General features: G+C 54.3%; 1 long non-coding RNA gene across 1 annotated transcript; it reads left to right on the top strand.

Moving 5' to 3' along the window:
• Nucleotides 1–8,940: 8,940 nt before the first annotated feature.
• LOC120399257 lies at nt 8,941–14,316 on the top strand. The gene is made up of 5 exons (XR_005595054.1): nt 8,941–9,441; nt 9,663–9,825; nt 10,718–10,812; nt 11,914–12,056; nt 12,210–14,316. It is a non-coding gene; the product is annotated as an uncharacterized LOC120399257 (long non-coding RNA).
• Nucleotides 14,317–15,152: the final 836 nt, after the last annotated feature.

Here is a 15,152-nt window from a genome sequence, read left to right as displayed (position 1 = left end):
TGAGTGAGACACGTTGCCTGGGAGCTGGAGGGAGGACAGAGACATGGAGGGGCAGGGGTCTCCCCAGGCCAGTGGATGGGGGATGGCTGGTGATGGAGGGGCAGCTGAGGGCAGGGATTGTTGGGGCTGAAGTTTGGGGAGAAGAAACGAGATAGATTTTGAGCTTGGTCACAAGTGGGCAGGAATCGGAGGAGCAGGAGGCAGGTGGGAGGATCCTGCTGGCTGTGTGGGGTGCTGGCTGGGTAATCTCCTCACTGGGAAGTGTCAGTGAGGCCTGAATCTCACATGCTCCTTTGTCTCCTTTGGGTCTCACAGGAGCTCATTGAGGAGCTGCCTGATAACTCTCCACCCGTCGGCGTCCTCACTAACTCCCTGTAAAAGCAGCAAAGAATCCTGTGGCACCTTATAGACTAACAGACGTTTTGCAGCATGAGCTTTCGTGAGTGAATGCCCACGTCGTCGGATGCAAGAGTGGAAATTTCCAGGGGCAGGTAAGCAAGCAAGAAGCAAGCTAGAGATAATGAGGTTAGATCAATCAGGGAGGATGAGGCCCTGTTCTAGCAGTTGAGGTGTGAAAACCAAGGGAGGAGAAACTGGTTCTGTAGTTGGCAAGCCATTCACAGTCTTTGTTTAATCCTAAAATGATGGTGTCAAATTTGCAAATGAACTGAAGCTCAGCAGTTTCTCTTAGAAGTCTGGTCCTAAAGTTTTTTTGCTGGAGGATGGCCACCTTAAGATCTGCTATTGTGTGGCCAGGGAGGTTGAAGTGTTCTCCTACAGGTTTTTGTATATTGCCATTCCTAATATCTGATTTGTGTCCATTTATCCTTTTCCTTAGAGACTGTCCAGTTTGGCCGATGTACATAGCAGAAGGGCATTGCTGGCATATGATGGCATATATTACATTGGTGGACGTGCAGGTGAATGAACCGGTGATGGTGTGGCTGATCTGGTTAGGTTCTGTGATGGTGTTGCTGGTGTAGATATGTGGGCAGAGTTGGCATCGAGGTTTGTCGCATGGATTGGTTCCTGAGCTAGAGTTACTATGGTGCGGTGTGCAGTTGCTGGTGAGAATATGCTTCAGGTTGGCAGGTTGTCTGTGGGCGAGGACTGGCCTGCCACCCAAGGCCTGTGAAAGTGAAGGATCATTGTCCAGGATGGGTTGTAGATCTCTGATGATGCGTTGGAGGGGCTTTAGCTGGGGACTGTATGTGATGGCCAGTGGAGTCCTGTTGGTTTCTTTCTTGGGTTTGTCTTGCAGTAGGAGGCTTCTGGGTACACGTCTGGCTCTGTTGATCTGTTTCCTTATTTCCTCGTGCGGGTACTGTAGTCTTGAGAATGCTTGGTGGAGATTTTCTAGGTGTTGGTCTCTGTCTGCGGGGTTAGAGCAGATACGGTTGTACCTCAGTGCTTAGCTGTAGACAATGGATCTTGTGGTGTGTCCGGGATGGAAGCTGGAGGCATGAAGGTAGGCATAGCGGTCGGTAGGTTTTCGGTATAGGGTGGTGTTAATGTGACCATCACTTATTAGCACCGTGGTGTCTAGGAAGTGGACCTCCCGTGTAGATTGGTCCAGGCTGAGGTTGATGGAGGGGTGGAAGCTGTTGAAATCGTGGTGGAATTTTTCCAGAGTCTCCTTCCCATGGGTCCAGATGATGAAGATGTCATCAATGTAGCGTAGGTAGAGAAGGGGTGTGAGTGGACGGGAGCTGAGGAAGCGTTGTTCCAGGTCGGCCATAAAAATATTGGCATATTGTGGGGCCATGCGGGTGCCCATAGCGGTGCCACTGATCTGGAGATATATATTGTCATCAAATTTGAAATAGTTGTGTGTGAGGATAAAGGCACAGAGCTCAGCAACCAGTTGTGCTGTGGCATCATCAGGGATACTGTTCCTGACAGCTTGTATTCCATCAGTGTGTGGGATGTTTGTGTAGAGAGCCTCTACATCCATGGTGGCTAGGATGGTGTTTTCTGGAAGGTCACCAATGCATTGTAGTTTCCTCAGGAAATCAGTAGTGTCACGGAGATAGCTGGGAGTGCTGGTGGCGTAGGGTCTGAGCAGAGAGTCCACATATCCAGACAGTCCTTCAGTGAGAGTTCCAATGCCCGAGATGATGGGGCATCCAGGATTTCCGGGTTTGTGGATTTTGGGCAGTAGATAGAATCGCCCTGGTCGGGGCTCTAAGGGTATGTTGATTTGTTCTGGTGTTAGTGTAAGGGAGTGTCCTGAGTAGATGGTGCAGTTTCTTAGTGTATTCCTCAGTGGGATCTGAGGGAAGTAGCCTGTAAAATTTGGTATTGGAGAGTTGTCTGGCGGCCTCCTTTTGGTAGTCAGACCTGTTCATGATGACAACAGCACCTCCTTTATCAGCCTCTTTGATTATAATGTCAGGATGGTTTCTGAGGCTGTGGATGGCATTGCGTTCTGCATGACTTAGGTTGTGAGGCAAGCGATGTTGTTTTTCCACAATTTCTGCCTGTGCACGTCGGCGGAAGCAATCAATGTATAGGTCCAGACTGTCATTTCGACCCTCAGGAGGAGTCCATGTGGAGTTCTTCTTGTGTTGTTGGTGGGAGGGTAACTGTGTAATCAGGTAACTCCCTGATTACTGTGAGCAACCTCGGGTACTGAGACCCTCCCGCCCTGTTCCCCTAACCCCGGTGCTGCTCTGGCCCAGGGCTGGGAGTCACTGCCCCTCCCGCTCCAAGGTCACTTCCCAAGGGTGGCTCCTCTGGCAGAGGTGGTGGGAAGGTTCCCTCTCTCCTGGCTGCGCTGTTCTTCTAATTCCAGTAACATTGCTATGGTTTTGGGGAGAGACTCGCTCCCAGGATCAGATACAGGAGGGGCAGCAGGGAACAGGCTGCCCTGCCACTGTCTGTCTGGGAAACCTTGGCCTTGTCATTCCCTGGCTCGGTGCCTCAGTTTCCATTCTCGCCAGCTGCTGTCTATTTCCCTGCAATTTCATGTCCGCGTTGGTGCCAGTCCCACCCCCGCACTGCACAGTCTAATGCTGGCTCCTCTCTCTTGCCAGCACCATGACACCTGTCCTGGAGCCAGAGCTGGAGACGCACCTCCTGTGAGCTGCCCTGCATGCCATCTTCACCCTGGGCATGGAGAAGGACACCACCCAAGTCCAGGTAGATCATGCTAAACTCATGGATTGAAGAGCCAGCTGTCATCCTGCCACAAATCCTTGCTAATTGCCCACAGTGGGATGTGAATGAGAGAGGCCAGGATATGTGTTTGGGGGTCTCACCAGTGCTTCCCAGAGACCCCTCTTCCCATCCTGTGGCAGGTGTAGCCCCAGATTCCCTAACTCTGACCCATGGCTCTCCCTTGCTTTGCAGGATCTGCATAGGGTCTTGCCAGACCTCCTGGATGCCATGCTGGGGACCCTGCTGGCGGAGTCCCCAGACACCGACAGGCTCCGCAACATCTTGGAGGTGAGCCCAATGAGAGGGGTGGTGGCAATTTTACCTTAACTCTTAGATCCATTTTCCAGTCTATCCTCCTAGCTGGGCCCCCAGTGGGCCGTCCTTGGTCAGGGCAGTCGGTGCAATGCAGTGTCAGGCCCTTCCTCCTTGAAGGACAGAGGAAGGAGCTGGGACTTCAAGCCAGAGCTCTGCCTGGTTCTGTTGAGCACTAACCTCAGCGCCTCTGGCTGGCTTGGGGAGTGAGAGTCTGAACCCCTCCTGTGAGATCCAGAAGATGGTCCTCATAGAAGAGGCACAGGCTCCTTCCTAGAGAAACAGGAGCACCCCAGAGAATCAGCCCTTATCTCTGACGGGCTCTGAGATTCCTGGGGGGATTGTGCTCACACTCAGTCCCTTCACTCAACCAAGGACTTGAGAGCCAGGGAAGGGGGAGGGGTCTGTCTCCTTCCTGGTGAGCTGTTCAGGAAACAGGAGTTCAAGGTGGATGGGACCAGCCCCGACACCAAGCATTGTCCCGTATGGCTACACTTGCAGCTGTACAGCGCTGGGAGTTAAACCTGTCTTCGTACAGCTGAATAGGGAAAGCGCTGCAATCTGGCCACACTGACAGCTACCAACGCACTTTCGTGGCCACATTTGCAGCATCTGCAGCGGTATTGGGAGCAGTGTATTATGGGCAGCTATCCCAGCATTCAAGTGGCTGCAACATGCTTTTCAAAAGAGAGGGGTGGGGTGGAGTGTGACAGGGAGCGTGGGGGAGAGAGAGAGAGTGGATTTTTGGAGCCAACACACCGTCAGCAGCTGCAAGCTCCAACCTCTTCCCCCACCCCTCTCTCACTCACTGAAAGCAAATAGCCTTCTTTGTTTTTTTCCTCACAGACCAGATAAGCAGCCTCCTTGAAACGGACCCCGCCCCCCTCCCGCATGGCGTGCTGCTTCTCTCCTCAAGCCCCCTCTCTTCAAGCAAACACTAGCTGTGGGCATTCCAAAGGGAGCTCATTCACAGCAAACAGTAGCTATGTTTGTTTTTTTGATAAGCAGGTCCCAGAGCCTGGAGTTCACAACAAAACAAGCAGAGGCATCACAACAAAACAAAGAGTTATCTTTACTTAAAAGCATTATGAAGGTTCTGGAGGTCAGTTATAGCGTAGTAAGATTATTCCCTGTTTACACTGGCACCCCAGTGCTGCAGCACCAGCGCTATTCTCTTTATTCCTCTCGTCGAGGTGGAGTACATGCAGCTCTGTAGCCAGGGAGATACAGCGCTGTATGTGCCTTGCCAGTGTGGACAGGGAATGAGTTACAGAGCTGTAAAGCCACCACCAGTGCTGTAACTCTCAAGTGTAGCCAAGGCCAATGACAAGTTATGACCTGCAGGATACAAGCATTGTCCTGGGGGCAACAATCCCCTTCTAAAGCTCTGCGGTCAATTAATCAGATATTCCACCCTGCGCACACTGTCTCAGCCCCTGGGGATGGGGAGGGTCTCATTAGCACAACACATGCATCTGCCCATTGATCCTGAGCTGCCTCCTTTCCCCACAGCACATTAACTACTGGATCGTGTCCAGGGTGTCGCAGGAGAGAGCCAGGGCCATTAGGAGCAGCACGGCCCTGCTCAGATCCACCATCACCCTCCCTGAATTTGACGTAAGTGGCCTCTGACCCCAGCTTCCTGACTCCAGGCGTAGGTGGGATGGCTCCAACGGACTATAGGATCTGCTGCTGCAGGGGCTGTGGGTTAGGAGTGTTCCTCTTGGAGAGTCAGAGTCAGAGCAGAGAATGAGCTTGGCTTGAGTTATGTTCTTCTTGTCCTGGTTCAGTGGTGACTCTGGGCTTTTAAGGGGACGATGCTCCAGATTCATGCCTTCCTGTCATCCTGGAGCAGCTGGGGAAGCAAATCCTCATGGAGGGCCCTGCCCACATCCCTGTGCTCCAGGCTCCCTTGCGGGCAGAGGAAATTAAGGGTTTAGCTCTTGCTCCTCTCCTCTAGCATCTCCTGCAGAGGGGCTGAGGGGAAGGAGAGTCCTGGCCAGGGGGAGACTGGGAGCTGGCAGGAAAATGCTGATGGAGTCCCCTCTCCCTCTCCCTTCCATTAGAACTCAGCAGAGTTCCCCAGGCTGGGTCACCATGTGGCATAGCTGGCTCTGTTCATCAGTGACCCAGGCAAGGACCTCAGCCGGCAGGCCAGGGAGGGGGTTTACTGGCTCTACCAGCTGCTGCTGCACCAGAGGGGTAATGAGCCCAGCTGGGAAATGGCACCCGGTAGAAGAGTGAGACTGGGACCCCAGCCAATTTCTCTCAGACTGACACCGGCTGGAGGATGAGTCTCTGTCTGTCTCTTTCTCTGTTCTACACCCATCCCCTGCAATTCTGTTGGGCCAGGCACGCAGCGAGGACTCTGCCCACTGTGCAGCCACCAATGGGATTGGAAGGACACAAGCACTGCAACCAGAATGCCAAATGAGTGTGTGTCTCTTTCCCAGGACTGACCATCCAGGAGGCCAAAGACCTGTGGTGCTGGGACTGGCACCAGGACAGCAGGCTCCTGGGCTACAGGAACACAGCCAGGATGGGGGAGGTAAGGACACTCTGCTACCAGGGCATGAGACAACTCAGGGAGTGGGGGTGGCTGGGTCCCCTGCAGTGGCTGCCTCCTGGGGCCACTGGACAGAGGTACCGTTTTTGCCCCAGGATTTGGAGCCTGGCTCTGGGCAATCTGCTAATGCCTCATGTCCTGTTGGTTTTAGGTCTTTGGAAAATTCTTCTCAGAGGTACAGAGAAGATCCTTCCTCTGGATGGCAGTGCTGGCTATCCACAACCCCCTGCTGCTTGTCAGCCAGGCTGGGCTGCTCCTCACCTGCACCCTCCTGGGGGAAGCCCAGCAGCTGATGGGGGGACAAGGTAAACAGCGGGATTAGACACAAGAGATTGGGGCGGGGCCCAGGCATCATTCCCATCCTATGGCCATTCGCTGGCCTGGCAGTAAGGAGCCTGATGGGGAATGAGAGTGAGAGCAGGTGCTACTGAGAAGGGAGATGAATTCACCTCCATGAGCAGGAGGAAACCTGCTTGTCGTCTGAGCAGCTCCAACCCAGCTCTTTAGCAAGGCTAATTAATGACAAGCATTACCTCCTCACAGACTTATGTTCTTAGGACACTGTGCTATTGCTCCTGCAAAGGGCAGCAGAGTTCCCTCAGTGCCTTCTGCGAGCCCCTCCTGTCCCACAGGGCTGCAGCCAGTTTCCAGTGGCCTAGGGGCCATGTCACCAGAGCCACCACCCAGAGTTGCTCCCATCACTGGCAGCCTCGGAGGCCAAGGACTGACGGACAATGGCGACTGACCAGGCAGAGCTGAGGCACATGGGTGGGGGAAGCTTGTCCTACTGCTGGCAGGGCTGGGTCCCCTCTAGAGAGAACAGGAGGATTCAGTCAGCAGGAGCTGCCAACCTGCTCCATTCACCAGGGCTGCCATCCTGCGGCTTCAGCATTAGTCACTGGGTGACTTGGGGAAAGGTCTCAACCTCCCCACACCCCACTTCACTGATGCCAGAATCCCTCTTGTCCCATCCCCTCCCACCCAGCCCCCTCCCTGCCCAACCTGGGTGGGGGTGCAGGAGGGGGTTCTGAGAACTTGAGCTGTGATTTGGAGGTGGAACAGCTGTCAGGGGCACTGAGGGGGAGGTGGCAGGAGCTCACCCTACAAGGAGGGGGATTGGCACTGGAGGTCACTTGATAGGACGACAAGACTCCATGCTGGGGGTGAATCCATCCCTAAGACGTGGGCAGGTGCTGGGTGGAAATGCTGCTGGGTCCAGGTGCCCTTAATTCCCCCTGATTCCTGGGGGGTGTCTGAGTCTCTGACAGGGTTCTCGTTCCCCTGCAGCAGGAGGACGTGACAGCCAATGTGATGTGCCAGCTCCGCATCATCCGGCACTTGCGCCAGGTCCCCGAGGTGCTGCAGGAGCTGTGCCTCTGAAGAGTCCAGGAACTCCCACTCCCTGCTGCAGGTACTGCTCTGGCTCACTGTAAATGGGGCCCCCTGGCACTCACAGAAACTCTCTCCCCTCTCTGTGGAGCAGGGTCCTTCCCTCTGCCCCGCAAATTCCTTCATCTGGGACAGGAGCTCTTTCCCTCACTCACTCCCATTCCCTTCCCCCCTTTCCTTGGCCTGACCCCCATCCCATTCCCCCTGCTCCCAGGCACAGCTCTCTCTGCCCCATGTGGTGCAGAAGGGCCTTTGTGTCAGGGCCACAGTCCCTAGCCCCACTGAAGCTCGGAAAGCTCCACTTTTGAGGAGGTGGGGATGGGACAGAGACTCAGGGCCAGCTTCACCTCATTCCCTTTATTCTCCCCTTGGCCCTTCTATGGGGTCTCTGGGAGTGAAATGAATAGGAGCCTCCTTCCCAGCTCTCGTCCAGGCCCTGAGATCTGGCACAGCCTCCCAGATGGACGCATCATGCAGCTGAGCCACATCTCTGGTCTCCAGCTCCACTTCCTACAGCAGGGCAAACAAACCCTTCAGCTCCCAGAATCCCAACTCTTTGACCTCCTTCCACTCAGCAGTGGGGTTTCTCCATCCCCCTCACCACACTGTCAGCCTCTGAATGATGAAGGGCCTGAATGTCAGAGTCACCAGAACAAGCAAACTCCATTTCCAGGCAGTGGGGCCTGTGTGTACTTAGCCCCTCTGGAAACCAGGTCTGAAATGGGGAGCAAGGACCCCAGCCCAGTAACAGCAGGAGTGGGCAGAGCAGGCCTGTACCAGGGTGCTTTCCCCTGGGCTGCACAGCCTGGGGCTTAGCCAAGCTGATTACAGAATGAGCCCTAGCTGAGAGGCATCATGTACCTCCCACTAAAGACTTCAGTGGTGATACAGCCCAGCTGGGGTCTCAACAGGAATGAGAACGAGATAGGTAGTTCAGAGCAGCAAGGAAAGCCTAGAGGGGAACTTGAGAAGAGGGGTGGAAAATGCCCAGGGAAAACTGCAGCAAAGAGAAAGGAGCAGACCGAGCTGTTGGGTACAGGGCTCTCGGCTGCTACCAGTGTCAGGGTGGGACGGCGTTCCTCTACTAGCCCCAAAGAAGGGGGCGAACACACACCTGGAGAGGGTTCCAAGCCCAGCAAGGGGGCTGCAGGCTGAGCAGGAGCACCAGCGAGGGCAGAAGGACTTCTTTCTGTGGGAGGACCTCTTTGGCCTTCTAGTGTGAGACAAGCTGGGCCCCAGAAGGGTGGACTAAAGGTGGTGACCTGGCAATAGTTAGGAGGATTGAATTCCCCCTGTGATCCGTGAGGGCCGATGGAAGTCTTGGTTGCTGACGGAAGTTCTGTCCTCCCAAGCAGTATATCAAGGGAGCGAGCTGTTCACTGGATTTCCAACTTCAGTTCCAGGGACTGGTTAAGCAGCCAAAGCAGGTCTAGGGGTTTCTCCAGCAGCTCCTAGAAAACCAACAGAAGCAGAAGGAAGTGCAGGCAGAGCTACAGATGCAGCAGCAGCAGCAGCAATACCTGTGTGAGATCCTGCAAAGGGAAATCAACCCAGGGTCTGCTATGCCCATGGACAAAAAGAGCAGACACGGAGAGCATGCCTGGGCTGTGCTGAGAAGGTTAGCCCAGGAGAGCAGGGCATGAGAAAGTGTACAAGCGTGGCCTAATGCCAAGATGGGGACAAGAGTTCTTTGTTTTGGGTGCAGGGATGGCCGTGGACCTTGCAGACCCTACACCAACATACCCTGTTGGGTGCTGCGGAGAGGTGAAGAACGAAATGGTTGGCACAGAGATGAAGCAGACTGAAGTAGGGACAAACACAAGGGTGGAGCAGTCCATGATGAGTTCTCAGACCCTGATGGAAAAGGTTTTGGCGGATGCAGCGGCAGTAGCAAAAAGCTACAGAAGAAGCTAAAGTCTTCAAAATAGGCTCTGTAAGCAGCTGTTAATGAGACTGAGTGGCTGCAGGAAGAGCGTTGGGATACTGCAGAAGAGAAGGATTGCCTCTTAACTCTGGTGAGCGAGCTGGCAAGGGAGCTGGAGACACTGCGCGTGCAGGCTGTACAAGGGTAGGACTGGTTCTCCCATGGTCTCTAAGGGAGGGGACATACAAGGCCATAGAAAGGGCTACGAAGGCCAGCAAGGGCAGGCCGAGCCAAAGCCAGGCTGAGGAAGAGCTCCCAAGGGGACGGAAAACCTTGTTTCTGTTAAAGACATTTTTGGACTTTTCGTTTCAGATGAGTGCGACCCAAGAAGGAGTGGACTAAAAGATGGTCACCTGGCTGAAGGGCTGAGTTCCCAGCCAACAAACTGCCATAGTTCCCTAGCGACTATCGGCGAGGGCGCTAGACCAGCAAGAAAGCTGTGACACCAGGCCTGGCCAGAAAGGGGCACCTATCTGTGAGTGAACTCTGTTACAAGGCTGCTTCCATTATGGTATTGGTGAGTGGTGGGGATGGCCTGTGGGAGAGGATGGCTGGAGTGGTCATACAGAAGGGACAGCAGGGTCCAGTGATGAGAGCAGGGAACGGGTTGTACTGCAGCCCTGCCACTGAGTGGTAACGTGATCCTGGCCAGGTCACTCTCCCACCTGGTGCCTCACTCTCTCTAGCTTTGAAATGGGGATCATCCTGACCCACATTAAGAAAGTATTTGATCCTCTGCTCTTGCTTCCCAAATGCCTGCCCTCCTTGCCCCACACAGGTCTCTGCCCTGTTCCTCAAACCTCCATGCCCGTGTTAGTGCCTGTGTCGCCCCCCAACTGCAAGGTCTCATGTACAGTCTCCTGCCAGCAAAATGAAGCCGCCCCTAGATCCGAAACAGGAATTGTGGTTCCTGTTCACTGCCTTGAATGGAGTATAGACCATGGGCATGGGGAAGGCCAACAGCCACTTCCAGGTAGATCATCAACCTACTCCTCTGTCCCAGGATCAGGAAGGCCTCTGGTCCTTGCTCTCTTCGGTAGCTGGAGCTGCTAAGTTGAGGGTGCGGTGGGTGCAGATGGGAACAGGCCACAGGATTAATCAAGTGTCAGGGGGAGACTCCCGCTCCGAAGGAGATGATGTTACCCCTCTGTGAGGGATCCCTTCCTTGTGGATGCTGTGCTTCGGTTCCTGGTCTCTGCCAGGAAGCCCAGCTCCCATCCCTAGCACCTTGGCTGTTCCCTACCCTGCTGTGCACCAGGCCCTCTGCAGAGAGCTGCTCTGGGCAAGGACTGCAGAGCCAGCTGTCACCCTGGCAGGTGTAGCCCCAGGTTCCATAACTCTGACCCATGATCTCCCTTCGCTGACAGGCTCTGAGCAAGGCCTGTGCAGAGCCATGGATGCCATGCTGAAGAGCTCGCTGACAGCAACCCCCAGCACAGACAAACTCCAGCACATCTTGGAGGTGAGCACAATGGGCAAGGGCAGCAGGGGTTTTACCTTAGCCCTGGGGAGGCCTGGAAATGAGAGACTGGATGATCCACGTTTCCATTGTGTTCTTTCACCTCTGCAGGTAGCAGTAAGCCAGCACGCCCCTGTATGGTGTCCCGGCAAGAGCCAGTGCGCCAAACCAAGGCGGATCGTCTTCCCCTGGCGGCAATTTAAAGGGTCTGGGGCTCGCAGCAGGAGCCCCAGGCCCTTTAAAGTTCCTCCAGAGCTCTGCTGCCGGAGCCCTGGGGTAGCAGTGGCAGGTCTCTGGCAGCTATTTAAAAGATCCGGGGCTGCAGCAGCCACTACCACCCTGGCCCTTAAAATAGCCTCCGGAGCCCCACCACCGTCTCCCCAGGGCTCCGGCAGCAGGGCTCTGGGGACGATTTAAAAGGACCGGGGCTCCAGTAGCTGCTATCACCACAGGCCCTTTAAATCATCCCTAGAGCCTGCTGGAGCCCTGGGATAGTGGCAGCGGGGCTCAGGCCGCGATTTAAGGGGCCAGGGGCTCCTTGCTGCTGCTACTGCAGCGGAGCCCTGGGCCCTTTAAATCTCCACCAGAGGCCGGGGCCCCCTGCAATGGTGATTTAAAGGACCTGGGGCTCCACAATGGTAGCAGCAGGTGGAGCCTCGGGCCCTTAAAATCACCCCCAGGGCTCCCAGCCTCTGCAGCTGGTAGCTCCGGGGGTGATTTAAAGGGCCAGGGGCTCCCAGCTGCTGCTACCACAGTTCCAGACCTAGGCCCTTTAAATCCTGATTTAAAGTGCCTGGTGTTTAAAGGCCACGCCTCTTCTGGTTGAGGCCCCGCCTCCTGCTAAGGACTCCGGAGTACCGGTCAGTCCTTTAAGTTACTTTCACCCCTGGCTACCTGAGAGCCATTGGGCCAGCCGTGGTCAGGGCAGTCAGTGCAGAGCAGTGTTTAACCAGTTACCAACTCACGAGAGGACCTTATGATATACCTGTATGGCACAATAATTCTGCATTAAATCAGTTGATTCAATTGCTTATTCTTTGGGTTTCAGACCCTCTGTTCTCCCACTGGGGTGACAGAACCCTGATTGTCACATCTGTCTTTCAGGTTCTGTCCCAGCCTCTCACACAGATGTATCCTGCAGCCAGCCCAGCTCCGGGAGCAGTAGTGACAGGTGATCTCCTCCTGTCAAACCAAGCAACATGGGTCTCATTGAGGCTCAGATGGAAGTTCCCGTGCATCTCCTGGAGGTAAGAACCGTTCACTCTTCTGGGCATTTGGGGCTTTTGCAACAAAGCGGGAGCTCCTGCTACATATCCTGGTTGGGAGCTTTCGCTATCCCTGGGTTCCATCCCTGGTACAGAGACCTAGTTCTCATCATGACATCCTCATTTTATTCTCAGAGGATGTGCCTGGGATTCTGGAGACAGTTTCCTGCAGGAGGTCTGAGTGGGGAGAGAGCACTCACTGTTATGACCCATAGGTCTTCAAACAAGGTCTGCAGGGTTTGTGGGAGCAGCCACACTCCAGCCCTCCACCCAGAAGCCTGTTTACTGCAAACTGCTTACCACAGTTTGAGGCTCCATCCCTGAGTTCCTATTGGCGGAGTCCCAGAGCAGCTAATTGATGCCCTGGCCCTCCTTAAGCCAGCACAGAAACAGGAAGTTCTCTGAACACCTGAGCTTCTCCCTGTTCGAGACCATGTGCTACCTGCTCCAGCTCCCGCTGCCCCAGCTTGATTTCCTGGCATCCAGACTCGGTGTGACTCATGGCATCCGATTTGTGGCTGTGATCGCAATTTTGTCTTTTGCTTTGGATCTTCCAGTATCCTGACCCAGCTGACTCTCGACTCCTGTCTTGTGAGTGTGGACTCTGGCTCTGACCACTAGGTCTGGCTGCCCCGACCTGGCCATGACACTGACTTTTGTACAATTTCTCCAATGCCCTTTTCTGCTCTCCAGCTCTGCTCCCTCCAGTAAGACACACCAATCCCTTGGCTCCCAGAGTCCTAGTTGCCTGCTATTCCAGAGCTGAGGGGTAGTGCTTGTATTGCCCCCACCACAGCTGCTTTTCCTATGGGAATCTCCCTAGAGCAGAGGAGAAATTTCCTCTTCTCTTAGGATCAGTCCTGGCAGTAACTCCACCCACCCTGGCCTCAGCTGAGCTACTTTCTTTACCTGGGATCAGGGACCAGTTTTGAAGTTTTTTGCATGTGGGTGTAGGTGGGGGCAGAGGCTCAAGCTCCAGCAGTTCCCACTGGAGGACACCGCCCTGTCTTTCTATGGTCTGACTAGGGCTCACCATCCATCCTGGAGCTGAACACCAGATGGGAGCTGATAGATTGTCCTTGGTGGGCCATGTCCTTGTGTGGGATGGAGCTGTGTGCCAGAGAGGGCCAGGAGCAGATGCACCACGCATGGCCAGGAATGGGTTAAACAGCCTGTAATGCCAGGGGAATACAACCATGGCCACATACAGACACCTTGGGCATCCATGGGGACTGAATCTGGCCTTCGCTGCCAAGAGCACAATTCACTCCAACCTGAGTCATTACGGTAGTGACCCCTGGCAGCCCCTCTGGGGGGGGGGGGTCAGTATTATCTCTGTTAGTTGGGGCACAGGGTCAGAAAGCGACTGGCTGCAAGGTCACCTACCACGTCACTGAGCGAGGCAGGACTGAAGCACAGCCCTGATACCAGTCCAGCTCCAACCACTAGACCACACCCACTTCCAAAGCCAGAGAACCCAGGAGCCCTGACTCTCACAGCCAGTCTTTAAATGACAAGAGCAAACTCCCTCCCACTCAGGAAGCCATAGAAAGGACCATCTGCTGAGCCTCGCTCTGCAATGCCACTGTCAGAGACCATTGCTGGTGGGTGCCAGGTGACTGAGCAGGGAGCTCCTGGAGAGACTCCTAGGGAATGGTCAGTCATGTTTCACTGTGACCCTCTGGGAGCCATGCAAAGAATGCAGCATTGAAGAGACTCTCCTGCTCTAACAAAGGGTTTCTGTTCTCCTCGATAGTCAGCCAGTGAGGCCAGCTTGCAGAATGTGGAAGAGCCATTTGGTGATGGGTTGGAGGATTCACCATGTAGGTGGCAGCATGTGGAAGTGAAAGAGCAAAGCTGGACTATCTGCTGAGCTGCTGCAGTCCAGTGAGCACAGCCAGGGAGAGAAGAGGGAGATCTCGAAGGTGGCTGGCGGCTGCAGGGAGGAAAAGCAGTCTGGGAGCCAGGAGAATAGAAATAAATAGTTAATGATGAATACGGCAGGCTTTGTGTTGTGTGGTGAAGGGTTAACAGTGAGTCTCTTTACTATCACAGTAAACTTTAAAATAGCTGTGTATGATGAAAGGGCAGGTCTATAAAGGTAAGAGGTCACTCTAGGGGTTTGAAGTCTCAGATTTTGTCGCTATTGCCTGCTTCTACCAGCTGATCTCAACCCAACAAATCCCTGAGATGGTAGCAGTAGTGAGCTCTTGTCCTCTATTTCTGGATTAACCCCGAGAAAAAGGACATAATACATGTGACCAAGGAAATGGAGAGGCATGGGGTCACTTGCAGAATTGCCTGTTAATGCGGCTCCTGTGGAGGAGCACGGCAGGGTACTGTACTAGGCAGGAGCCACATGTTTCCTAACCTGCACATCCTGAGGATCCAGAGACCTCTCTTCAGATCACAGAGCTTCCTTAGTGTTGCTAAGGAGCCAGATGGAATCTGGCATCTCTTCCTCCATCCCAGCAGTCAAGAAAAAGCTGTTTGCAGACATGGCACATGCCCTCTCCGTCGACACTCAAATGTGGGTGACTAATGCAGTCACAGAGTCCAGGCTCAGTGTCATGCATTCCTCTGGGCTGTGGGATGCAGGGGGACTTGAGCTGCAATGGATCCTCCTGTGCATGGGCTGAGTGGGCAACCCCTCTACTGCCATATCTGGTTTCCAGCCATACACACTAAGGAGGAGGTGATGAACTTACCCCAAAGGTGGGGTGGGAAGAAGCAGAGTGAAGAGGTGATCAGAAAGCCATCCCATAGCATTCCTCCTAGAGTCATTCCAACAACCACCTGGCTCCTTCCTGCCGTATGCCGCAGCCCCTAGGTTCCATAGGGAATTTCTGAATTAACCCTCTAGCAAACTGCCTCTGGCTCTCTACAAGCTCTACAAACAAAATACTGGAATCTGCCACCATCATCTTCTAAAGCATTACAGTTAGGATTTGGTGGGGTTGGAGCATAGGTGCTGGAACAAGGGTGGCTTGAAGTGGTTTCTATCATATACAGGGTTTACAGTTTGGTTCAATGGCTCTCAGTCCCCCCAGACCCCCCACACACACCCCAAATTTTTCC

This window comes from Mauremys reevesii, linkage group 2 (assembly GCF_016161935.1).
Source record: "Mauremys reevesii isolate NIE-2019 linkage group 2, ASM1616193v1, whole genome shotgun sequence".
Taxonomy (NCBI): domain Eukaryota; kingdom Metazoa; phylum Chordata; order Testudines; family Geoemydidae; genus Mauremys; species Mauremys reevesii.
Note: the sequence above shows the minus strand (reverse complement) of the source record. Positions and strands in the feature narration are given on the sequence as shown.